Here is a 9,752-nt window from a genome sequence, read left to right as displayed (position 1 = left end):
TTCAACATTGGGGCCATTGGAGGAGACACTGTTTATCTTGATGATTTTTAAAAAAATATTAATTAATTAAAATGATTAATTAATCGATTAAGGCACAGGTTCCCCGTGACCCGAGAAGTTTTATAAGCGGTAGAAAATGAATGAATGAATTAATCGATTAGTTGATTATTAATGTGATAATTCATTATTAGGTTTATTCATGCAGCAATACTCTGTACTGACAATATATTAGACACTTACTAATTGTTTATTTCTATCCTTCTAATTCATGCAGCATTTTATTAGTATTTAAATTGTCTTTGAGTTACACTGTATTACATTTAATGGTAATGAAAACACAACAAAAAAAATTGTTACATTCTTCGATCCACATTTTCTATCCGTGATTTATTTCCGGTGTAAAGCCAGGTTGTGTGTTTAATGGCAGTGGTCTAGGTGCTGTTGAAAAACCTTGTCTCAGACAGGTCTACTCAGAGAAATCTGGCAACCTCAGAGGTGTGAATTGCAAACACAGGTAATTTGCAAATACAGGAAATGGACTTAAGAGGGTGCTTAACTTTCCACACAAATATTAAAGTAGGTTTAATTGACCAGATTTGAATACGGCCCTATGAAAGTGTACAAAACAAAAATAAGCATGTTGTGCTTCTTGCATAATACCATATTTCACATATTAATATCTACTGTAATAAACAAAACAAAACACATTTCTATAAAGAGATTTAGCTATTTCAAACAACTAAAGACATTTATACACAAAATACAGACAGAGTGCTTTCACTGCCAGGCAGTGAAAAGGTGTCTAGGAAGGATTATTCAGCACTGGAAAGAATTCTTTTTTCTCTCAAAAAATCCTCATTTCAGCTTGATGCTTTGGCATGATCCTATTTGCTTACATTGTATTTCTTTGCAACGTGCTATGTTAAAAGCTTCTGACATTCTCCATGTCGGCTGAGACCAGCTTTCCATCAGAAAGCTATCAGTGCTCTCAAATGCAATGTCTCTACTGATAAAGATCTCACTGAACACACACTGTTCTTGTGCAGTGTTAATTTGGGAAGAGGGGGTAGAGGTGTAATAGCCTGCTAGAGAAAAGATGCACATCGCCCCATTGTTCTGAAGGAAAGCTTAGACATGTTGCAGATGGAGGCAGTGGGAATCAATAAGGTAGATTGGAAACAGTCTGATTAGTGCTGCAGCATTCCAGCTTCATGTGGATTATAAAACAGCAGGTTACATGGACTAGCTATTGATTCAAAGGTCTGACCTTAACATTCAGAATCATTTCAGAAATTCTGGGTTTTTCAGAACAAAGCGAAACTCCTTGGAGATTAATCTTTTGTTGATTCTCAATTGTTAGTATTGTAGCAATCAGAGAAACCACGTTGACTGTGTCTGTTTGTGGAACACACTCAGGATCGACTGGGTAAACACAGGAAGATCTGACAGAGGTGGGTGTATGAAGGGGTGTGGCGGGATTTCCAGACTCATCCGAGAGCCGTCTGATGAATATGAGGAAAAGAACAATGCCGAATTGTCAAAGCTTCTTCATGAAATCTTTAAAGCATTAACCAAGAGGTTAATGTTTGTCTGCCTTATACAGTAAATCCAATATATCTTTCAAAAACTAACTGTTCCAGTCATGAGGGATGCTGAATGTGGGAATGGGGTTCAAGCTTACTGGCTCTGCATTAGCTGGTGGCTGAGTACAGAATTACTGTACAGTACAACACAAGCAATCAGAGAAAGCACTGAACTGAGATCAGCTTTTTAATATTACAATACTAGAAGGAAACCACATACCAAAAAAGAACAGAAATGAAAGATATGTAGCAAAAAGATCTGACAGAGTATTTTTAGCCTTGGAGAAGATGAAATGTGTCAGTGTCTCATCTCTGACACCACAAAAAGGTTATTATTACTAACAGAAAGAGTGAACTGTGGTGGTTCTGGGATGGTTCCTGTGATGACTTGATGAGCTGTTGGGGTTACAGGAGGGCGTGTCAGCTGTTTTCCACCCTGGACACAGCACAGGTCAGAAAGGGAGGAAGGCCACAACACTCTGACTTCCTATTGAACTAAGCATTTGGTTGTACCCTCAGAGCAGCTGCAATAGATCGTGTGGGCACAGAATCGTGAATGGAAATAGCCTGGCCCACTGCGGTGTGGGGATTTCTAAACAGGGTGTATTGTTTGGTTTGGCTGTCAGCTGAGGTCATCATCTTCAGTGGACCAATTCTAAAGCAATGAAATCACATCAAAGTTAATGAGAGTGCATTGGTGAAGATCATGAGAACATAAATATCTGATGTGACTGTTTGTTAGTATGTGCACGTGTGAGCATATACTAACCACATTGTGTTTATCTGTAATTAGATGCTTGTGTGGTCGTACTCAGATCTGTGATTTTTCTATTGTGTTGATTTAGGTTCTGCAAGCACTGAAAATCAAAGTAGATTCACTACAGTATGTGACATGGACTCTCAGATGCCTAAAGTTTAATGCTATAAATATGCCACACAGAACCTAGGACTTTAAGGACTTCTCAGTAGTAAATAAATAAATAAATAAATAAATAATAATGCATTTACATTTTTAGTAGATAGTTTATTTTACTAGATTCTTTTTTTTTCTTTTTTTCTTTTATATTGAGTCATCATGCTTGTATTAAATCTCTGCAAATACAGTAGTGTAGAAATTATCTAATTTTTCTTGTAAACAAAAGGGTTAAATTCCTAAAATATGAAATCTAGCTTGGTACAGACATTCAATCTCACCAAATGGTTGTAACTGCTAAAGCTCCACAGAAGGACCTAATCATCCAATTAAACATATTTAGGAAGTGACAGTAGAATTAACCAACTATATTTTGATTTTCAATGGGCGGGCCTGTTTCATGTCACTCCAGACCTTTTCGGGTGGCCAAGTGTAACAATGTCGGCGGTAGGCCGTTCAGAAACACAGCAGACCTACAAGTTAGCATGTGAGTCCTTTATTCAAGCTCATGCCTGTGGAATGAAAGTCAGTAAGAGAAAACCTTTCAAAACAAATAACTTGCCAGCGTTACTGCCCGCTCACCATTCTCTGCTTAGCTCACAGCCACATACACATTTGTTCACTGCTCTGTAAGAGAGACACATCGCATTAATATCGCGTGGAAACATGGCTCAGGTGCACCACATCAGATAATAAAGTATTATTCAGTTATCAGTTATCCTGCTAAACCACACTGTGCCAAATCATTACACTTAATCTGAGCATCTTGATTTGGCAATGCAATGAAAGAAAATGTTTTACTGCATTATCCGAACTTGAAATGCATGAAAATAAACATGGCACTGCTACAAATATGAAGAATGAAAAATTTCAAAGCAAAACAATGAGTACCAGAATGCTACAAACAACAAAACCAAGTAAACACCTGCAAAAGTTTACAAAAGAAGAATAAAAATTGCATAAAAAAGTATAAAAAGTATAAATAGCTGATATATATTTAAAAAGAGAAAGAGAGAGAGACAGTCAGGCTGTTGCTTAGGAGTCTGAGAAAGCAGTTTCTTGCTTTCTATATCTCTAAAGTTCTGCCTTTGCTCAGTCAGTTTATGCTTTTAAATTCATTTGATCTGACATATACCGGACATATAATAAACCAAACAAATTATGGCAGAACACGACAAACAGTACATCTAATCTGCAACAGATAATATAATGACTGTACTGAATCATAGCAGATGAACATGCTACATGTTTAAAAGTTCAATATGAATAACTTTAGAATTGGTGCTAAACTGTCCTGTTATGCTAGAGTATAAGACATTAAAGCAAGTGAGTTGCATTTGCCTGCAATCTTCTTTACTACTACTGACACATCCTTGACCCTCTTCTGGAGCAGGAAGAGAAGCAGACAGCTGTTTAAGATGTTGCATTGAGGTTAACTACTCTCACACACGAAAAGGCACGGAGACTCCCCTGAAATAGCGTAACGAGTGGAAGCAAGCGATGTGAAACAGAATCTGACTTCAGAAGAGATTATGTCCATTTGGTAACGTTATCACTGCTAACACCTGCTCTCACTCTCTTGTGCTCTTATGAATTGGCAATCACTGTTCTAAACATTACAGCCTCATTTCATCGCAAGTTCTAGTGGGAGACAGGGAGAGGCCATGAGACAGAAGAGTCTGGCTACATCTCAAGGCCACACAAAATGTATTCATTTTAAGCAGGTTGCTAATCTGAGATCTTTCTCTGTGAGAAAGAGGGAAAACAGACGGCCACTTTTTTATAGATAAACACATTTCTAAAAGAAAAGACACAGTTTGCCATGTTCCTATTTTAGTTTAAGATCACTAAAACCATTTTAGGGTATGTGTTTTAGTGATTTGGATTCTGTAATCTGAAATAAACTGATGAAATAATGTTACAAAAGCTTGTATAAACATAAAATTAATTAATACCACATTCACCTGACAAAATTTCAGCTTATTAGTTCCAGGGTATATACAAAGTAGATATGTGAATACTAAATACACAGCTAATGAGCTGTATCCATTCATTACTTATTTTGAATTCATTTTATATGGATAGTGCTTTCAAGGATACAAACTATTGCCTATTTAGAGATGCCAATCAGCATAAACCATGTGTCTTTGGGAAAGGAAACCAGAGTACACAAAGGAAACTCATTAAGTAGATCATGGAAATAAAACTAAATATAATAATATTTATTGAACATGGATAAATGAGAAAAATAGTTATTTAAATAATTAATTAATCAATCAATGTCTACTATGTAGCAAATGTAGCAGCAGAAAAGATTGTACACCTAATCCGGTCTTGAAATCCTTCCACATGCCCATTGAATACACTGCCTTCCACTAGGCTCCAGACCATATCGCAAGACCTTCTGCCCTTCTTCACCACGATCATCAATGGACCCCTAACATGTGGTCATGTACCAACTACTTTCAAGAGAGCAAGGAACCCCATCCTATCCCATCCTAAAGAAACCTGCTCTGGATCCATCAGATATCAGTAACTACAGACCGGTATACTGTAACTGCTCTCTTTTCTTTCAAAAAATCTTGAACACATTGTCTATAATCAACTGTCTGTCTATCTTTCACAGAAGAACCTCCAACTAGTCTGGCTTTAAAGCAGCACATTCGACATCCCTTTTGGATGTCTCTGAGAAACTACATGTCTCTAGATCAGCCAAGATGTCATCTGTCCTCATCGTCCTCAACCTTTCAGCAGCGTTTGATACGGTCAGTGTTGTAATGTAACGAAGTAAAAATACTTTGTTACTGTACTTAAGTAGAAATTTCACGTATCTGTACTTTACTTCGCTATTTAAATTTATGTCAACTTTCACTTTTACTCCACTACATTTCCGAGATAAAATGAATACTTTTATTCCATTATATTTCCACTAAGCATCTTCGTTACTCGTTACTACAAAATAAAATCAGAAGAAATGTGTGAGACTGCAATAAGGGAGGTTTGGCGAATCACTGCTCCTAGATTGCATTACGCACGTCTGCACGCTCTACGGAGAAGCACAGGTAGTCAGAGCTGGAGGCATTTATCTATAACGTTAATCGGCAACCAAAAGCAGTGAAATTTCACTATTCTTCTTACCAGAGTTGTAGCACAAACAAAATATTAATGCAAACAATCCATTCAATACTAATTAAAAATAACATTTATTGATTTGGTTTTTGTCTTGTGAATATTTTTTTTATTAATGACTGCATTCATTTAACACACTGTTTGTAGAGAATGCACGCACACATGAACTGATTTGATTCAAGACTGGCATCATTACATCATGCATAAAATTTTGGTGTCCACTTTTGCCATTTAATAATACCATAACTTTTGGCTTACTATGTAGTCATATAATATATAATATAAAACTCTTCTTGTTTTAAATTCTCACTGAAACCCCCTAAAGATGAAACCCTAGAACTGCCCCTGCTCTTATGCCTACCGAAAATGACTGAAATTTTAGTTTTTACTTTTACTTCAAATACTTAAGTACATTAAATATCAGAAAATTACTTTTGATACTTAAGTACAGTATATATCAGATACTTTAAGACTTTTACTTGAGTAATATTGTAAAAGGTGACTTTCACTTCTACCAAAGTCTTTTTCTAGTACGATACTTGTACTTTTACTCAAGTATTGCTTTCTAGTACTTTATACAATACTGGATACGGTCAACCACATGACTCTCTGGTCCACCCTCAGCAGTTTTGGAATTTGCAATTCAGCATGGGAATGGTTTGCTTCCTACCTGGAAGGTCGCTCATATTAGGTAACATGGAGGGGAGTGACATCTGCTTGATGCAGACTCTCCACAAGCATCCCACAGGGCTCAGTACTTGGTCCTCTATTTTTTTCTCCCTGTATGCTCACTCTCTTGGTAAAGTTATTTCCTCACCTGGGTTCTCTTACCACTGCTATGCTGATGATACACAACTTATCTTCTCTTTCCCACCCTCAGATAACAAAGCTTCTGTTCGAATCTCAGCATTTATGGCAGACATATCATCGTGGATGACGGCTCATCAGTTGAATCTAAATCCCAGCAAAACTGAACTGCTAATCATCCCAGGTGATCCATCCCCAGGTCATGATCTTGCAATATCCCTGCATAACAATCTGATCTCCCCTTCAGTCACAGCTTGCAACCTTGGGGTAACTATGGACACTCAACTGTCCTTTTCCTCGCATGTTGCAAATGTGACACGCTCATGTCGGTTCCTTTTCTACATTAGAAGGATTTGGCCATTTTTGCCAACACAGGTTACTCAGGTACTTGTTTAGTCTCTTGTCATCTCATCTTATCTCTACTGTAACTCACTGCTGGCAAGTCTACCTATGAAAACAATTCGTCTTCTGCAAATGATCCAAAATGCAGCTGCACAAATCGGTTGCAACCTGCCTAAGCTGTCGCATACCACCCCGCTATTGCGATCCCTCCACTGGCTTCTCGTATTAGCTTCTCGCAATAGCTGCACGCATTAGATTCAAAACACTGATGCTTGCCTACAAAGTCAAAAATGGACCAGCTCCCTCTTACTTCAAAGCACTCATCACTCCTCGCACTGCACGTCGCACTGTCAGAGCTACCAGCACTGCTCGACTGGTCACAACATCTCTCAGGGTAAGAGGTAAGTATACAACAAGACTCTTTTCTGTTCTACACACACACACACACACACACACACACACACACACACACACACACACACACACACACACACACACACACACACATACGGAAATCAAACACCTAACCTTTGAGGTGTTAGGCAAGTGTGCTAACCACTGAGCCACTGTGTCTCCCTGAAATAATTAGAAATTAATGGCTAATTAGTGACATCTCACAGCTGCAGGGTGTCCCTGTTTAATCCTGACCTCAGATTACTTTCTCTTTGGAGTTTCCTTACGTTCTCCCCATGTCCTTATGGATTTCCTCTTCTTTCATTTTCTTCCAACTTATTGAAAAGTGCCAGTAAATGGTATGGCTATGCTAAATTACACATAAGTACCAATGAGTGTGTGAATGTTTGTGTGCATGGTGACTGATGGTCTGGCATTCCGGGTTTATTACTGCCTCATGCAGAATCTTCTCTGAAAGCCTTCAGAACACCACAACACTGAATAAGCAATTTACTGAACATAGTTGAATGAGGAAAAGGGAAAGTTAATTAATCAATTCATTATTCGATCAATCAATCCGCCAATCAATCAATGTCTAACATGTAATCTCTAATGCTGAAAATGTTACACAGTGTAAATAAAGAAACTGAGCACAGTCAGCAGACACATGGAATTCACCCTGTTCTTTTGGATACAAGTCAAGCTACAAAATCAGTATATCAGTATATGTTGATATAAAAACATGTGCATAAAACACAAAGCATGGTTCAAATTAAGTTCATTTGTTAGTCCCTCGGAAAGAAAAAAGTCTATCTGCTTTTATATAACCTGAAAGTTGAGGATTTTCACAAAGCCAACAAATGAATGAGTTCACACGTACACTACATCCGCTTCCTTCTCCAGCAGGAACTGCATGACTTGAAGGAAGGGAGGAAGGATATAAGCAGGGAGTGTCTTATACAGATATGATTAGTAATTATATAAGCTAGTGAGGCTTCTTAAAACATTCTTGCTTGAGAAGCACAAAGTCTGTTCCTATAGCTGAAAAGGACCATACCATTGGTGGTTTAAATAGAGACAGCCCACTGCCTAAAATATGAATAGGGCAGAACCTAAAATTAGAAATGGTGGCTGTATTATTTTAGACTCTCAAGTAAAAAGAACCATTAAAGAATTACCAGAAAATGCCTGGCCTATCAGATTCTCATAGTGATGCATTTGTAGGTATACTGGTTACTTTGCTAGGGTCACTGGAAAGAAATGTGTACAGTATGTGCAGTCGCATCCTTTGCCTTTTCGTATTTTGTTGCATTATAACCTGGAATTGAAATGGATTGATTTTCAAATGATTTACATTTGATTTACACAACATGCTTAGAATATCTGAGATGCAAAATATTTTTTTATTAATGGGGCTTGATTAACGTGGGTGTGCATAACTATTCACCCCCTCAAAGTTAATACTTTGTAGAGCCACCATTTACAGAAATTACAGCTGCAAGTCTCTTTGGGTATGTTTGTATGAGCTTAGCACATCTAGCAACTGGGATTTTTGTCCATTCTTCCAGGAAAAACTGCTCCAACTCCTTTAAATTTGATGTATTCCACTGGTACAGAATTCTTGTCAGATTCTCTATTGGATTGAGTTCCAGGATTTGACTGGGCCATCCAAACACATTTAAATGTTTATATCTAAACCAATTGAGTGTTGCTTTAGCAGTATGTTTAGGGTCATTGTCCTGCTAGAAGGTGAACCTCCTTCCCAGTCTCATCTCTTGGGCAGACTGAAACAGGTTTTCTTCAAAGTTTACTGTGGTGCCATATTCTGCCCACTTTGCTATGGTGTATTTAATGGTGCTTCGTGGGATAAACAAAGTTTTGGATATTTTTTTTGTAACCCAACCTTTATTTATACTTCTCCAAGATTTTGGCCCTGACCTGTTTGGAGAGCTCTGTGGTCTTCATCATGCTTCTTGTTTGAAGCTGCATTTCTCCTCAGTGGTGTTACAGGCTTTTCAGAGCAGGTATACATAAGCTGAGATGATGTGATACTTAGACTGCAGACAGGTGGACTTAATTTAACACATTATGTGACTTCTTGAGGTAATTGGTAACACCAGTGCTTATTTAGGAGCCTCATAGTAAAATGGGTGAATATACTTCACCATTTCACTTCACCATCTTAGAGTATTATGTATATCCACTACATAAAAACCCAAATGAAAATCCTTTAAATTTTAGTTTGTAATGCAACAAAATAGGAAAGGGCAAAGGGGATTAATACTTTTGCATGGCACTGTATTTAACACAATGTATGTGTTTAAAACATCATTGTGTTGATATTTGTGTTTCTGGTTTATGGCAGATATAAGCCTGACTGAAAATAATAAGCCTGTGAAAATTATGAACATGGCTGATGAGTAGATGGCATTTACTCAAGACTTTGTTGATACTCAATAAATCAGTATGAAATGCAGTAAAAGTGAAATTGTGTAACTCGTGACAAAAACCCAAACAGGGGCAGATTTATTGATCGACTCAATGACCTTTCTCTGACTTGTCTCGTAAGACACAGTGTTCAATTT

General features: G+C 37.5%; 1 long non-coding RNA gene across 1 annotated transcript; it reads right to left on the bottom strand.

The window, feature by feature from the left end:
• Window positions 1-309: 309 nt before the first annotated feature.
• On the bottom strand, window positions 310-9,562 carry LOC113638211. Its single transcript, XR_007138851.1, has 3 exons — window positions 9,106-9,562; window positions 3,079-3,123; window positions 310-2,238 (listed from the first exon to the last, which is right to left on the bottom strand). It is a non-coding gene; the product is annotated as an uncharacterized LOC113638211 (long non-coding RNA).
• Between the last annotated feature and the right edge of the window lie 190 nt (window positions 9,563-9,752).

The sequence above is a fragment of the Tachysurus fulvidraco genome, chromosome 20, assembly GCF_022655615.1.
Source record: "Tachysurus fulvidraco isolate hzauxx_2018 chromosome 20, HZAU_PFXX_2.0, whole genome shotgun sequence".
NCBI lineage: Eukaryota > Metazoa > Chordata > Actinopteri > Siluriformes > Bagridae > Tachysurus > Tachysurus fulvidraco.
The sequence above is the reverse complement of the archived record's forward strand: the minus strand, read 5'-3'. Positions and strand labels throughout refer to the sequence as shown.